Source organism: Callospermophilus lateralis, chromosome 9, assembly GCF_048772815.1.
Source record: "Callospermophilus lateralis isolate mCalLat2 chromosome 9, mCalLat2.hap1, whole genome shotgun sequence".
NCBI classification, from domain to species: Eukaryota; Metazoa; Chordata; class Mammalia; order Rodentia; family Sciuridae; genus Callospermophilus; species Callospermophilus lateralis.
This window is the reverse complement of record NC_135313.1, coordinates 7,345,020-7,362,409: the sequence shown is the minus strand read 5'-3', so window position 1 is coordinate 7,362,409 and position 17,390 is coordinate 7,345,020. Positions and strand designations below refer to the sequence as shown.

At 38.4% G+C, this 17,390-nt stretch overlaps 1 protein-coding gene across 5 annotated transcripts in view; it reads left to right on the top strand.

Moving 5' to 3' along the window:
• Dis3l2 (DIS3 like 3'-5' exoribonuclease 2) overlaps positions 1-17,390 on the top strand; it is a 343,677-nt gene that overhangs the window by 181,626 nt on the left and 144,661 nt on the right. The window lies entirely within an intron of this gene.

Here is a 17,390-nt window from a genome sequence, read left to right as displayed (position 1 = left end):
GGTTCTATAACCAAATATTTTTTTAAAATAGTGGGTTAATAGATTTCTTAGAGCTTTTTCCCCTGGAGATCATCTCATTGAACTTGGTATTCCATTGAGTATTCTTTACAAATTAGCTGAACCAGACATTTCAAACCTTCTAGTTCTAATACTGCGGTAACTTTGTGTTTGAAACAATTCTTCTGAGTTAGTAAGAGACACCTCTTCTGGATTTGAAAGAAAATAGTATTCCATGGGCCACACAAGATGATATTGCAGGAAATTCGAGAATTGTGCTTTAAATCTCAGTTTTTCCATTGCCAAGGGAACCCCATATTGCCTTAGCTAGAGGGAAGCAAGATCAAATTGTTTGGCATCAAGTAGAGAAACTGTTATTGTCATTTGAAACTAATGGCAATATTATTCCTTTCATGTAAATCCCAACTCACTGTTGGTGAACTTATAGGAAACTCATAGATAGTAACAAGGATTAATGGATCCTAAAGTAGATTCACAACTGGGTATTCTTAGTTTTAAGTATGTACTTTCTTTAGTAATTTTCCATCCCATAAAACTTATGTTGATAAATGGCACTATTCTTAAAGAATACAAATATTCAAAGATGAATAGATTTTTTGTCTTAACAGGTGGAAAAATGCCTACTGGCAAGAGAAGACAATATTTAAATCTATTTCCTAGAAATATTTTTATAGCATTGTAGAAATGTGAATGCATGGGCAAAATGACCAATTTCTACATACTATAAATAAGTTCTATTTGCAATTGTACTGTAATGATATATAAAAAAAATTTATATAGGTGACCTGTAATTAGAGCAAACTGGAATATAGAGATAGCTAATAATCAGGGTGGCGAAGTGTTTTCACTGTTTTTTCTATTGAGACACTATTCAAATACTGTAAATTCCACCCTTTTAAATAGTACAAGTCAGTGGTTTCTTACACATTCACCAAATTTTGCAACCATTGCCATTATCTAATTCCAGAACATTTTCATCATACCCCAGAGAAATTTCAGTTAAGTTTTACTCCCCACACTACCCACCTAATTTCTTGCAACCACTAATTACTTTTAGATTCTCTGGATTTCCCTATTCTCAAATAGGCTTCTGTATTGTGTAGTTAGCTTCTTTTATTTAACATGTTTTCTTTTTTAAAAATATTATTTTAGTTGTAAGTGAACACAATATCTTTATTTTGTTTGTTTATTTTTATGTGGTGCTGAGGCTTGAACTCAGTGCTTCATATGTGCTAGGGGAGCGCTCTACCACTGAGCCACAACCCCATCCCCTAGCAAGGTCCATTCATGTTATAGCATTTATCAGAACTTCATTTCTTTTTATGGCTGAATACATTGTATGAATGTATCACATTTTGTTCATTCATCAATTGATGGACATTTGGGTTAATTCTGTCTCTCATTAATATGAGTATTGCTGCTCTGAATATTTAGCTGTAGGTTTTGCTGTGGGTGTGTATTTTCAGTTCTCTTGGGTATATATCTAGGAGTGGATTTTCTGGGTCATATGGTCTAGTCTCTATTTAACCTTTTGGATAACTGTTAAACTGTTTTCCAAACTGGCTGCATCATTTTACATTTCCACTGGCAGTGTATGATTATAGCCATCGTGCAGATGTGAAGTATTAGCTCATTGTGGGTTTGATAGGTATTTGTGTAATGATTAATGATGCTGGACATATCCTCATGTGCTTCACTACCGTTTATATGTCTTCTTTGAAAGACATACAAATGGCAATGAAGATAATTTTGGTTATATTATTTTATGTATTCCTAATATGCCATTTATTAGATATAACACTTGCAAATATTTCTACTGTTTATTGTCTTGCACTTTTTGGATAGTGTCTTGAAGCAAATGGTTTTCTAAATCTGATAAATGCCAGCTTGAAGACTCTTCCTTATATTGCTTATATTTTTGATGTCCTAAGAAATCATTACTAAAAGATCACAAAGATTTACACATGTCCTTGTTTTAGTGAGCTTTAGTGTTGCTCTGACCAAAATATCCAACATGAGCAATGTAGAGGAGAAAAAGGTTATTTTGGTTCACGGTATCAGAGTTCTCAGTCCAGAAATGGCCACCTCCATTACTCTGGGTCCAAGGTGAGGCAGCACCTCATGGCAGAAGGACATGGTAGAGGAAAGCTGCCCCCTCATGGCAGTGAGGAAGCAGAGAAGGGAAGGAAAGGCAGAAGGGGCTACAGGAAAGATGTGCCCTCTAGGGTATGACCCAGTGACTCCCCTCCTCCATTCATGCCCTATCTGCCTATAATTACCACCTTGGCAGTCCATTCAAACTAGGATGGACTGAATAGATTACAGCTCTCATAATTCAGTCATTTCACCTTGAATATTCTTGCCTTAACACAGGAGATTTGGGGAGACACTTCATATCAAAACCATAGCATATGCTTTCTTTTAAGAGTTTTATAGTGTTCTTATGTTAATGCTGATGATCCATTTTATGTTAATTTTTGTAAATGGTATGAGGTAGGGGTCCAGCTTCATTCTTCTGCATGTGTATAACCATTTGTTCCAGCACCACAGGAAAAGACTGTATTGTTTGAAGATTCATTTCCCATTGAACTGCTGAAAATCAGTTGACCATAATTATCGTATAGGTTTTCTTGAGAGTATGGACTCTCAAGTCTATTCCATCAATCTAGGTCTATCTTATGCTAGTATCACACTATCTGTATTATTGTAACTTTGTAGTAAGTTTTTTTTTTTAATCTATGTAACTGTAACTTTGTAGTAAGTTTTGAAACTGAGAAGCATGAGTCTTTCAGCTTTTATTTTCCACCCCCCAATCCTCAAGATTTTTTACTATTCTGGTTCCCTTAAATTTCCATGTGAATTTTAGGATCAGTTTATTTATTTCTAGGGGAGGGGGAAAATGCATTGTGTTGAATCTCTAGATCAATTTGGATTAGTATTGCCATCTTACCAATATTAAGTCTTCTTACCTATGAGTATGCAATGTCTTTCCATTTATTAGGGCTTTAATTTCTTTCAATGATGCTTTGTAGTTTTCAGTTAACAAGCTTATATTTTTTAGTTAACTTAATCCTATGTATTTTAAGGCTATTGTATATGAATTGTTTTCTTAATTTTATTTTCAAATAGTTCATATAATATTGAGAAATAAAATTGATATTTGTATAAAAATCTTGTATCCTGTAATCTTGCATAACTCATTATTGGATCTAATAGTTATGTGTGGGGGTGGGTGGGTGTGCGTGGGCGGAGCAAGCACGTGCCCCTAGGAATTTTCTTTATTGATAAGTTTATATCATCTGCAAATAGAGATAGTTTTAACTCTTCTTTTCCAATCTGTATACCTTTTATTTCTTATTCATTTGCTCAAGCTATGACCTTCAATACAATGTCAAATGGAAACAATGGGAGTAGCCCTTCTTGTCTTATGTATAACCTCTGAAGGGAAATCATTCAGCCTTTCCGTGTTAATTGTATGGTAAGCTGTAGGGATTTTGTAGATACCCTTTATCAATTTGAAAGTGTTCCCTTCTGGTGTTCCCTTTTCTCATGAAAGGGTGTTAGATTTTAGTAAATGGTTTTTCTTTGTCTATTGAGATGGTTCTTTAGTAACACATTTCATAAGATTTGGTTTACTAGTGTCCTTGTAATGATTTTTGCACCTATATTTCTAAGGGATCTTAGTCAATAGTTCTCTTGTGATTTCTTTGACTCATTTTGGTATGAGGATCGTGGTGGCTCATAAAATAAGTGTTGGCTTAATTAGAAGAATTGGTGCTAATTCTTCTTTAGGTTTTTGGTAGAAATCACCTATGAGGCCATCCAGTGCTGCTTTTCAGTCTCTTGCTGTTATAGGGCTGTTAAACTTTACCATTTCTTCTTAAGTCAGTTTTGGCAGTTTGTATCTTTCTAGAAATTTTGTCTTTGCATCTTGGTTATATAACTTATTGGCATACAGTTATTCACAGTATTCCCTTATAGTCTTTTTCCCCCCTTCGTGTGAAGATGGTAGTAAATTCTGCTCTTTCATTTGTGAGTTTTTAAATCTGGATCTCTCCCCCTGAACCCTTCGTCAGCTGGTCAGCATAACTAAGGTTTGTCAGTTTTGTTAACTTTTCATATGAATATTTTCTCTATGATTTTTCTGTTCTCTATTTCATTTATTTCTGTTCTAATCTTTAATATTTCCTTCTTTTGATGGCTTGAGTTTGGTTTGTTCTTCCTTGGCTAGTTTCTTAAGTTTGAAGTTTATGTTAAGGATTCAGATCTTTCTATTTTTGGTACAGGCAATCACAACTACAAATTTTACTCTAAGCTTTACTTTTGCTGCATTCCAGTTCTTGGTTGTTTGTGTTTTTGTCGAATATTAATCTCAAAATATTTTCTATTTTCCTTTTTCTTTAACCCATTGATTATTTAGGGATATTATCTAATTTCCATATATTTTGATTTTCCTATGTTTCCTTATGTTACTAATTTTACCTCCATTCCATTTTGGTGAAAGAACAACGTAGTCAGTATGACTTCAGTTCTTTTAAACTTATTGAAATTTGTTATTTGGCTTGGAGAATGTACCATATGAACTTGAGAAGGATATATATTTAGCTGTTGTTGGATTGAGTGTTTAATAGATCTGATGATCTATTTGATGGATAGTTTTCTTAAAGCTTTCTATTTCCTTGTTGATCTTCCATCTAATTGTTCTGTTATTGAAAGTTGTATATGAAGGTCTCCAACTATTATAGTTGATTTCTATGTTTCTCCCTTTAATTCTATCAGTTTTTGCTTCATGTATTTTGTTGCTCTGTTAGGCGCACATGTTGATAATTGCTTTGTCTCCTACATGGATAGAACCTATTGACAGTATAAAGTGTCTTCCTTTATATGGGACCACCATATGATCCAGTTATACCACTATTTAGTATTTATTCTAAGAATTAAAGTCAGCATATTATAGTGATAATGCATACATACCTATTTATGGCAGTACTATTCACACTAGCTGAATTATGGAACGAACCTAGGTGGCCATCAGTGGATGAATGGATAAAGAAAATATAGTGTATATACCCAATGGAGTTTTATTTAGCTATAAAGAAGAATGAAATTATGTCATTTGTAGGAAAATGGATGGAACTTGAGAACATTATGTTCAACAAAATAAGCCAAACTCAAAAGGCCAAGAATCATGTTTTCTCTCATGTGTGGAAGCTAGAGAGGAAAAAGGACAAAAAAAGGTAGGGAGAAATTCATGGAGTAGAAATGGAGAGATCAATAGAGGAAAGGGACCAAGAAATGGAAGAGATGAGGGAAGGGGAAAATACTGGAAAAAAGTATTGGCCAAATTATGTTGTTATATTGTATTCATGAAAATATATGTAACAGTGAATCCCACTATTATGTATAATTATAATGCACCAATAAAAATATGGAAAAAATTAAAATTACAACACTCCATAAAATAAAATAATATAAAATGTCATCCTTTGTCTCTAGTAGTACTTCTTGTCTTGAATTCTATTTCATCTGCTATTGGTTTAGCCACTCCAGCTCTTTTGATTACCATGTGTATGATTATATACCATATATCTTAAATAATGTCGCAGGGCAACTCTGGAAATCAGCTCCCTGTTCCCAACTCCATATCTTCTTTCCCTAGGATTTGTTGTTGTTGCAGTTTGTTTTACTTGCTGTTTTACTATGTACCCTGTGTTAAGATTTGAATGTTCATGGTCTTCTAAATTCATATGTTGACATCCTGACCTCCCTCCAAGTTATAGTATTAGGAGGGTAGGACCTTTGGGCAGTTACTAGGTCATAAAGGTAGAGCTCTCATGAATGATATTAGTGCCCTTATTACCGAGACCTGAGAGAAACTCTACCTCTTCCACTATGAGAGGACACAGCACAAAGGTGCCATCTGTGAGGATGTGAGCCTCTACCAGACACCAAATCCATGAGAACCTTAATCTTGAACTCCTAGACTCAAGAACTGGGAGAAATAAATATTTGTTGTTTATTAACCACCCAGTTCATGGTGTTTTGTTATAGCTTTCCAGATGGACTGAGATAGTCTGTATTCTCTGTCTTATGAGGCCACTACAGTTTCTGCGTAACTGGCTTTAAGTTGTCAGCTAATGCATAGACAGAGATTTCCCTAAGTATTTGAAAACAGTAGTCTCCCATCCTTTGCTGAGTGCTGTGTGTGTGTTAGAGCACACCTTTAGTGCCCAGCCATGTGCTTTATAGCTCTGCCTCAGCCTTTACTTCCTGCCTATGTAGCGCTTTAAGATCAGTCAGAAGTGAAAGTTCTCAGGTCGTAGGCATGTGCATAACCCCGTAAGTACGTGGTTGTAGTCATCTAGATCCTCAGGAATATGTCAGGTGTTTTCATAGCCCTCTGTAAACATCTCATTCTCCAACTTTTCCTTCCTTCCTTCCTTCCATCCTCCCTCCCTCCCTCCCTCCTTCCTTCCTTCCTTCCTTCCTTCCTTCCTTCCTTCGTCAGCTTCTTGTTTGCACCTCTTGTCACTGCCATCCCAGACAGCTATAGTGTAAAATAAATGTTGCTGATGGTTGTCAGTGAGATGAAGTTCATATTTAACAAGTTTAATAAATGGGGGATTTCAGGGAACTACTGCAGAGGTTAAATAATGAAACTTCTCTTGGAATGCTGTTTTTGGGGTGCTCTAAACTCGTTCTGCCCCTCCAGTGGTTGTGAGGCTGCTAATTCTCACTGCAATTAGAAGACTGTTGGTTTTCAAGATTACTGCAGAGCTGGGACGAAGACTATGGAAACTTTACAAAGCTCAATGTTCTTATTTATATTCAGCCATTTTTCTTAAATAATTGCATTTCACATTGTTATAAGTTTTTAATTTCCAGAGTTCTGAAAACGTTTGTTTTAATAATTTTGCAAAAATTGTTACATGTGTGGAATACTTTTGCAGAGGTCTCTACTTTGCCAGTCCCGTGGATATAATTCTCAAGTCTTTTCCCTTTGATGCCTAGAATGTAAATGAAAGAAGACCACTGTCATGATGCAAATTCTGGAAAGTGACAAGCTTCCTGGGGAAATTAACAAAGCATAAAAAAGCTAGAGTTTGAAAATAAGAGCCACAAAAGTAGTCAATAACTGTGTGGGCAAATCATTCCTAACATTAGGAATGTTGAGTAGCTTAGCATTCTTAATAGTGCAAAAAAAAGAAACAAAGATAAGAAACAGTCCTTGGTATGGTGATACATGGCTGTAATCCTACTTGCTCAGTAGGCAGAGGTAGGAGGATTTCAAATTGAGGCCAGCCTGGTCAACTCAGTGAGACCCTGTTTCAGATGTAGCTCATTGGTAATATGCCCTGGGTTCTATCCCCAGAACCATGAAAAAAAAATAAAAATGATCAACTTTATAAGATGAAAATACATTTTGTTGCTTCCTAGTATTCTGTTCTGTGTTCAGCCCTTGTCTCTCCCCAGTTTCACTCTCCTCTGTGTCTTGCCCATACTACACTGCACTTTCTCCATTTCCTAGGGCCCATTTTAATTGCAGTGAGGCCTTTGTCCTCTTGGTTTGGAGGAATTAGTTCTCATTGCTTTGTTCTCCATTGGAAGCTGCTCACTCACCATGCTGTAGTCTGACCTCCCTTTGTAAGACTCTGATTCCTGATGGAGGGCAAAGTCCTCATCAGAACCAGGGCTGGACCTTAATTTACTGTTTCTAGGCTCTAATTCAGGTACTTGTCATAAAATAAAGTATATATGTAAATAAATGTGTGTAAGATAAAGAAAAGGGAAAAAGATCAAAGAAAGTTTTGTTTAAGAGTTTGTAGAATTAATTTATTCAGTGTGCCGTGATGTATCCCACAAAGTGCTGGGACTTCTTCCTGTTTCTTTTTGATATTCCCAAGAAAATGAATAGTGATAAAATACGATCTAAAACATAGTCTAGTGCCTTCAAAGTTGTTCTAGTGCAGTGAAAAAATTAGACAGGAAAACATCTTAAATAATAAAATGTTAAAATTACTATCATAAAATAAGAAGCAGAACTTCTGTTTCTGGCAAAAATGGAATATACTTATTCCTCTCAGGTCTTCCTTCTTAAAACTAAAAACATGGACATAACAAAACAAATGAGACGAATAGTCTGAAAGTTAGAAAAAGAAGTCAGTACCTAGGGATCTTAGAATTTGAGGAAGCACATGGTGGTAACTCTCCTGGGTTTCTTTATTGCCACCATATATGCCAGGCAGAGTGCTATAGAGGTCACCAATCTGGAGTGGGCAAAAAACACATAAAAGGTACTCCCCAACAAAAATCTGTCTCCTCCAGCCAGATGATCTAACAACAGAAAACTTTTATGGCAGTACCCACCCTATGCTAACCAAACACTAACAGAAAAGCCACACATATACAACACACACCCTCAGTTTCAGTGGGACAGAGTAAAACATTAATATTGCATATGCTGTCATCCTTGTCCATGAAGTCAAGCACTGATGGTATATTTCCCACACCTGGTAGTGTCCATGGAGCCAAGCAGTGAGTTAATGTTCCATCCTGCCTGCCATGTGCAAGTGATGCTCCTGTTCCCTTTGGAGTGCTGTCAACAGGTCTGAACATGTAGCCAATTGCACTTCCTCTGCATAGCAGAAGTGGTTAACAGTGCTGTCATTTCCCTGCTGGCAAAACGTCAGCTGTTGTGACCCCGCTCAGTAAAAGGATGCTACCATTTCTCTCTTGGGATAGCATCACGAGGGCCAAGTGAGAAGCTGACCCAGTTCCCTCACCAGTGAAAGTAAATTGTCTGCAGATTCCCCTGCTAGGGTAGTACTAGCAGAGCTGAGGGTGTAGCTGATCTTCTGTTCTCCATGCAGCAGGAGGCCTAAAGGCTACTTTGGTTGGTTTAAGTGAAAACCCTGAGAATGGAGGGAAATGAATGTTATGTATTCATTTGTAAATGAAGATATACAAATGGCAATTAATACATGAAAAATAATATCAGTGATCATTATGAAATGCAAATCAGAGCACCCACTAGGATGGCTGTAATGAAAAACATAGATAACAAATGAGGGTGAAGATGCAGACACATTGGAGCCCTCATGTAGCACAGGTGATGACTTATGATGGTGTGGCCCCATTGCAAACAGCTTGGCAGTTTATCCAAGCCTTAGATGTTACCACATGACCTAGCATTTCTACTCATGGAGGAGTGAAAACATATCTGCACCAAACCTTACATGGATGTGCATAGCAGCATTATTTTAAAAAATGAAAATGGCCCAAATGTCCCATCAGTTGGTTAATGGATTAAAAAAAAGTGGTGTATCCATGCAAATTTATGATTTGCCATAAAAAGGAATGATATAGACGGACCTTGAAGACATTCCAAAAAGAAAAGGAAGCCAGACACAAAAAGCTGTGATTCCATTTTATGAAATGCCTGGAATAGCTAATCTGTAGAGAAAGTTACTAGCTGCTAGGGGCGGACTGTAAGGGGAAACATGAAGGTCTGCTCTGAGTATGGAGTTGTGGGGAGCTAAAAATGTTTTAAAACTAGGTAGTGGTGCTGATTACAAAACTCCGTGCATATAATAAAAACCTCTGAATTGTGTGCTATAAAGGGATAATTTTTTTTAAAGAAAGAATGGAGAGAGAGAGAGAGAGAGAGAGAGAGAGAGAGAGAGAGAATTTTTTAGTATTTATTTTTTAGTTTGTCGGCAGGCACAACATCTTTGTTTGTATGTGGTGCTGAGGATCGAACCTGGGCCGCACGCATGCCAGGCAAGCGCGCTACTGCTTGAGCCACATCCCCAGCCCCGAGGGATAAATTTTATGGTGACTTTTATCTCAGTGACACAATTGTAAAAAGTCAGCATGTGTCAGCCGCCATATCAACAGAATATTCAACAGAATTCATCTAGTTTTATCAGAGATAAGTTGATATAGAAAAGGCTTTTTTAAAACATCCAACACATTTGTACTAAAAATTTAGCTCATAGGAAAAGAGAGGTGTTCTTAACTTGATAGAGAGCATCTACAAACACATACATGGTCCAAGCACTTTTTTTTTTTTTTTTTTTTTTGAGGGAGGTAATACTGGGTATCAAATCCAGGAAAGCTTTACCACTGAGCTACATCCCTGGCCCTTTTTGTTTTGAGACAGGGTCTTGCTAAATTGCTGAAGCTGGCTTTGAACTTGCAATCCTCCTGCCTCAGCACACCCCCAAGTTGCTGGGATTATAGGTTTGTGACACTGTGCTCAGCGAACACAGATTAATGGCACAGAATAGAGAAGCCAGAATTAGATCCACACAAATATGCCCTATGGATTTTTGACAAAGGAACAAAAGCAACTCAGTGGAGGCAGGATAGCCTTTCAACAAATGGTATTGGAGAAGTTTAGCAGGCACAGGCAAATAAATGAATCTCTACCAAAATCTTGTGCCTTATGCCAGAATTAGAAAGGGTCAAGGACTTAAATATAAAACATAAAATTTAAAACTTACAGGAAAGAGCACAGGAGAAAACTTAGAAGATGCTGGCTAAAGAGCTCTTTGACTCTGACATGGAAAGCACAGTCCAGAAAAGAAGACTTTTGATGAATCGGATCAAAATCAAACATCTTTCATCTGTGAAAGACCCCAATAGGATGAAAAGACAAACTACACACTGGAAGAAATTATTTTGTAAACCATATGTCCAACAATGAACCAGTATTTAGAATTCATTAGGAAGCTCTCAAACTCAACAGTGTAAAAGCAATCCAATCAGAAAATGGGCGGCATATATGTATGAAGAGGATATACAAATGGTATTTGAGCAAATAAAAAGTTGTTTTGATATCAGAGAGAGGAACTTTTGACTCGCTTTTGATGAAGATTAGTCAAATGATCGTGGACACTGACAAGGGTTATTGGGACTTGTGCTCCAGTGAGAAGAGAGACGTAACAGACTGACAGAGTGTCAGGCTGGCTTTTCCAAAGGACAAAGGTGTACAGTTCTTAGAGTCTGCAGGGTAGGCTGGCATGCAGTCACTTGATGTCATCACAGGTGGGATGTGTGGCATCTGTGCTCTTCATCATGCTGCTCCATGTAATCCACGGCTCATCGCTGCCTTAGGTCTTCCCTGGGGCGTGTTTTGCTGTGCTAAAAAAGGTAACTCTAGATTACTTTAGTGATCATTCTATGCATGTGCTTTCCCTTCACCCCCTGGAATGCCCTTTATCTCTGAGGAGTCCCTAATATTTTTGGGATAGGGTGGGTTGTTGTCCTGTCTCCCCTAGGGTTTGATTTTAGTGTCCTTGTCTTGTCTGGCGGTGGCTTCTTGGTATTTCTGCTGACCATGTAGGCTCAGAAGGTAGAGCTGACCTCTCAGCCACCCATCTCCTGGTGTGTTAGCTTAATTATATACCTCATAGACTGGTTCACTGTTTAGTTCCTAATTATCTGATGTGTCTTTTGGCCCTAGAAGACTAAGAAGTAGTTTGGGCTGTCTTCTTCCCCCTTCAGGTATTTTGCTCCCTTAATCTTAAAGGAGTGCTGTTTTTCATGGAAATTCTTGTTTCATTTAACTTAACTGCCATTATATATATATAATTCAAACTGAGTCCACAATGAGATATCAGTGCACAACTATCAGAATGTCGAAAAGAAAAGAGCCTATGTTGCTGAGAAGTTCTGACAATATCAAATGCTGTTGTGGATGCAGATAATGTGGATCACTTGCATGCTGCCAGTGGGAATGTAAAATGCCACCCCCACTCCTGAAATGCTTTGGCAGTTTCTTAAAAACTAAACATAACCATCACACAACCCAGTAATTGCTACTCCTGGGCATTTATCCCAAAGAAATGAAAATTTATATTCTTGCAAAAACCTGTATGTGGATTTTCATAACAGCATTATTTACAGTAGCCCCAAACTGGAAACACTCAGTTGTCCTTCAGTGTGTGAGTGGTTAAACAAACTGTGGTGTATCCATGCCACAGGATGGCACTCAGCAATAGAGAGGGAGGAGCTACAGTGACATTTAACAACTGGGATGGATCGCCAGTAAAAGATGGCAATGAACAAAGCCAATCTTGAAGGTTATATACCATAGCATTCTACCTCTATTACATTTTTGTAAAATCAAATTTCAGAACTGGAGAAGAGATTTGTAGTTGCCAGTTGATTGTGGAAGGCAGGACAGGAGGGAGTTGGGTGTGATCAAAGGATTTTTGAAATGGTTGTGCTCACGATCCTGAATTACATGATGTTTACACGAACCCTGGCATATAATAAAATTCTATAGAACATAAACACTTGAATGAGTACAAGGGGGAATGGGAAATCTCAATAAGGTTGGTTGTATCATTATTGATTTCCTGGTTTTAACATTGTACTATCCTTTTCTAAGCTCTTACCATTGGAAACTGGATAAAGGATACACAGCATTGCTGTCATTTCCTACAACTGCATGTTAATCTGTGTTTCAAAAGGTTCAAAAAAAATTTTAAAGGCAACAGATATAGAGATGAGAAAGCAGCTGATAGGATATGAGGAACTTAGATGCTTTAAAGTGCAGGTGATCTTGGAACTTGATCTTGAAGGATAAATAGGATTTCGTTATACTTTTGTCTTATAATTATTTTAAAAAGAGGAAGAAAAAACAGTTGACATTGTTAATGGCTGCATGCTCAAAGATCTCTCAGTAGAGGGAGAAGCCCACATGGCTTTTGGATTGTATCAGTAACCTTAGGCTTGCTGGGCATGGTGGGTAGTGGTGCATACCTGTCATCGCAGCAACTCAGGAGGCTGAGGCAGTAAGATCCCAAGTTCAAGGCCAGCCTTGGCAATGTAGTAAGATCCTGTCTCAGTTACAGAAAAATAGGCCTGTTCGTCAAGGAAGAAGTCTGGCTGGTAAATATCTGTTTAGGTGGATAAAAGTGGCATTGGCCTTTACGGGAACCAGTATGTGCAGGGTGAACTTGTAATGTGGAGGAAAAGAGCCAGGGAGAGACCTTGAGGGGCTGCACATTCCCAGGGAGAAACTTTGTAGGAGAAGTGGGTCTGGGGACACCAAAGATGGGCATTAGAAGAATCAAAGGATAAGAGGAGACAAGGTTGGTGACAAGTGTGAGCTGCCCTGTGCTCTGTGACAGGTCAACTGGGACAAAGCTGGAATTCGGGACACTGGATTGAACCATCAAGTTCTTTTTCATCTGGGTATCTCACTAAGGAGTGATTGGAGCCAAAACTAGATTAGGTCAGTGGAGGAGTGGGTGGGAGGTGTGAGAAGGTGGGAGCCTGAGTGGCCTGACTGTGCAGGGAGGTAAGGGGAGCTTGAGAGAAGCAGGGTACCGAGGACATTTTTGTGAAGGGGGAGTATTCCAGCTTGGCCAGCAGTGTGTGAGGAGCTGTGGACGACATACACATTTTTGGATTCCTTTTAGGAAATTGCCTTCAGAGCCTGAGGCACATTTTCAACAAAGGCAAATCTTCATCTTTTGAGGGTAGATTTGATTTTTGAAAACAGCCAAGTCAGTTCAGAGCCAAGGGTGGTAAATCAGGTGGGTGATCAAGTTGGATAATCCAACTACAAAAAAAAGGTATAATTATAAAGCAGTAAAACTGATTTTCTTGTGAAGCTCATGAATTGGCTTAGAAAGTGGTTCTTAAAGAACTCCAAAAGCTGTTGGAGCATTGTTGCCTTGTGTAGATGAGTACATGGAGTCCTTAAGCTCTCGAAAGAGGCGGAAAAAACTGTTACCTGTGTGCAGAAGTGGCTCTTGTTCCAGTGGATTCCCTCCTCAGGCTCAAACGTAGCTGCCTATGGTCTTTGCCTGAGAGGTGGCTTAGTGGAATTACACCAGGGTTCATATATGGGAGAATCAAGAGTTCGAAGCTGTGATTGTTTAAACAGTTCTCCTGTGGTCTTTCAGATGTAATTAGAATTCCTAGGATAGGAGTGTTCCCACAAGCATAACAATGCTTTAAATGTGTGTTCAATTATCCTTTTCTATAGTCATATTTAATCTTTTCTTTTTGAATTAAAGTTATTTTGAAAATATTAAATCACTCACACACTCTTGAATGTCTCTTATTCCAGAGGCAGTGCTGGTCACATAGTAGGCCTTACTTATTATCCCTCTCCTATCTCTTCCACCATGTACACTAAGATAAATCACTTCCCTAGTAGATCATCTCTGTTAGTATTTGGCCAAAAATTTTGAGGATGAAAAAATAAGATATGCAAAGTTTGAAGTTTTTCCCCTAGTTTTGTTAATATATCCAGACAAATCATTTATTGAATGGGTATTTTATACTTTTTTATACATCCATACTCTCATTTAGTCATTGAAATTGCCCTGTGGAATACTTGTCCCTATTTCATGGACAATGAAACCGAGTCCCAGACAAGTGCAGTCACTTGCCCAACTTCACATGGCTGAGAGTGGCAGAACTAAGACTGGAATTTGGGTCTGCAGTCTTGGAAGCTCTCACTCTCTACCCCCATGTCCACCTTTTTTAACCCAAGTTCTTAATAAACATAAAAATATCAGTAAGAAACACTGTCCTCTTCTCCTGCCTTGTGATGAGAAAGTAGGAGTTGGAGCTTCCTTGTGACCAATTTGATAGCCATTGTGCTTCATGGAATTTGAATGGCAAAGGCAATGGTTTGTTTGTTTTAAATAAAGAGAAATAATGTAATTTCATTTAAATTTAGAACATCTATTCTTCAAAAGACACTGTAAGGAGAAGGCAAAACAAGCCACCTACAATTAAAAAGACTGACCACACTGTAGTTCTGACAACAATGTGGAGGAACGCTCATAGACCACTGTTGAGAATGTAAAAAGGTAAACTACTGTGGGAAACTACTTGGCACCTTTTTTTTTTTTTTTAAATTAATTTTTATTGTAGGTTGTTCAAAACATTACATAGTTCTTGATATATTATATTTCACACTTTGATTCAAGTGGGATATGAACTCCCATTTTTACCCCATATACAGATTGCAGAATCACATCAGTTGCACAACCATTGATTTACATATTGCCATTCTGGTGTCTGTTGTATTCTGCTGCCTTTCCTATCCTCTACTATCCCCCCTCCCCCATCCCCTCCCCTCTTCTCTCTCTACCCCCTCTACTGTAATTCATTTCTCCCCCCTTATATTTTAGAGCAGATTATGCTAAGTGAAGCTAGCCAATCCCTCAAAAACAAATGCCAAATGTCTTCTTTGATATAAGGAGAGTAACTAAGAACAGAGTAGGAACGAAGAGCATGAGAAGAAGATTAACATTAAACAGGGATGAGAGGTGGGAGGGAAAGGGAGAGAGAAGGGAAATTGCGTGTAAATGGAAGGAGACCCTCAGGGTTATACAAAATTACATACTTGGCACCTTTTAAAGAACTTAAACATATAGCTACCATTTGCTTAAGAGAAATTAAATCAGGAATTCATACCAAGACTTGTACAAACGTGGTAGTAGTTTTACTTATTATTGGGAAAAGGAAAAAATTTCCAAATGGCAAAGCCAAAGGTTTTGAAGGTGATTTAAAAAAAAAATTTTTTTTTAGTTGTTGATGGACCTTTAATTTATCTATTTATTTATTTATATGTATGTGGTGCTGATAATTGAACCCTATGCCTCACACGAGTCAGACAGGCACTCTACCACTGAGCCACAATCGCAACCCCAGAAGCTGATTTGTTTTTATTTTCATATCTTTATTTTATTAATTTATTTTTTTTATGCGGTGCTGAGGATGTGCTAGGCGAGCGCTCTACCGCTGAGCCACAATCCCAGCCCAAGTTTTTTGTTTTTAAATACTTTTTAGTTGTAGATGGACATGATACCTTTATTTTATTATTATTTTTATTATTTTTATGTGGTCCTGAGGATGGAACCCAGTGCCTCATATGTGCTAGGTGAAAGCTCTCTACCACTGAGCCACAAGCCCAGGCCCAGGTGATTTGTTTTTTAAATGAAAACCTGATTGCAGTTCAGTGTGCCCCTTCATCTGCCTCACACCCCCGGGAGGCTGGCGATGCTTCCTGAAGTGGGCAGTCTGGAAGCTGTGAATGTCGCATCCTGTCATGGCTTCATTAATGAGAAAGCACCAGAGAAAGCCATGACAAGTTAGCCATTCTAGGAAACTTTCCACAGCTGTTTCATTAAGACTTTTTTGGTCCCAAGAACAGAAACCACTGGAGCTCACTTAAGCGGAAGGGGGAATCTGTTTAAAGGATCCTGTAATATCTCCCAGAGTCCAAGGGCCAGGAACCAGGAATTGCACTGAGGCAGGAAACGCAGAAAGACTTTCCACTTCTCTGTTTCTGCTGCTTTCTGTCCATCCACTTCCTCTTCTCCTCTTGGAGGAGTTGTCTTTGCTTCCTGCTCCCCAGCTGGTCAGCTGCTGTCTACAGCTCCCATGTTGTTGTCTTGACCTATCCATACAAAGGGAAATGGATTTCTCCCTCAACTGTCCCCCCTCTTTCCTCTTTGCCTCTATCTTTCCCTTTTTCTGTCCCAATTCCAGATTCTAGGGCAGGGATCAGTCTGCCCCAGTTAAGGCTCCATGCTGGTGTGGGAAAGGAAGTGTAAGATCAGAAAACCAGTGTGTCTAATACTGCTACATTCAAGCCTGACTTCATGGACACTGTTACTCATTATTTTTCTATTCCAGGTGCTTGAAGTTTTTAAATTATTCTGATATCACAGGGATGAGATACAAGAATGTAATGGGGTCCGCCCCAGCCCCACCCATTGCTTGGATTAAAGCCAGGTCTTCCTACATGCCTAGCAAGCCAGTGGCCACTGAGCTACATCCCAGCCCTTTTTAAAATTTTATTTTGAACAAAGTCTCACTGAGCTACTGACACTGGCCTTGACCTTGGGATCTTCCTGCCTCAGCCTTCCAAGCCATCACGGCTAGCTAAGAAAATAGTTTTTAGAGACGAATTTGGTTTGAATCTTCACTTATTCTGCCACTTACTAGGTGTTTAATCTTGGGCTCTTCTGAGCCCTACTTTCTTTTAAAGTTAAAACAGTTTTGTTTTGTTTTTGGTACCAGGGATTGAACCAAGTTGCACCTAACCACTGAGGCATGTACTCAGTCTATCTATCTGTCTGTCTGTCTATCTAGACAGGGCCTTGCTAAGTTGCTGAGGCTGGCCTCAAACTTGTGATCCTCTTGCCTCAGTCTCCCAAGTCACTGGGATTATAGGTGTGTGCCACTGCATCCAGCCAAATAGTCTATTTTGATGTCATTGCAGTGGAATTTAAGAACATGCATGGTACTTAGCATAGGATAAAGCGTCAGATATACTTGATGAAACATCAGTCCTTCCTTCTTTTTGATGATCATTCAGGCAAATTACCATA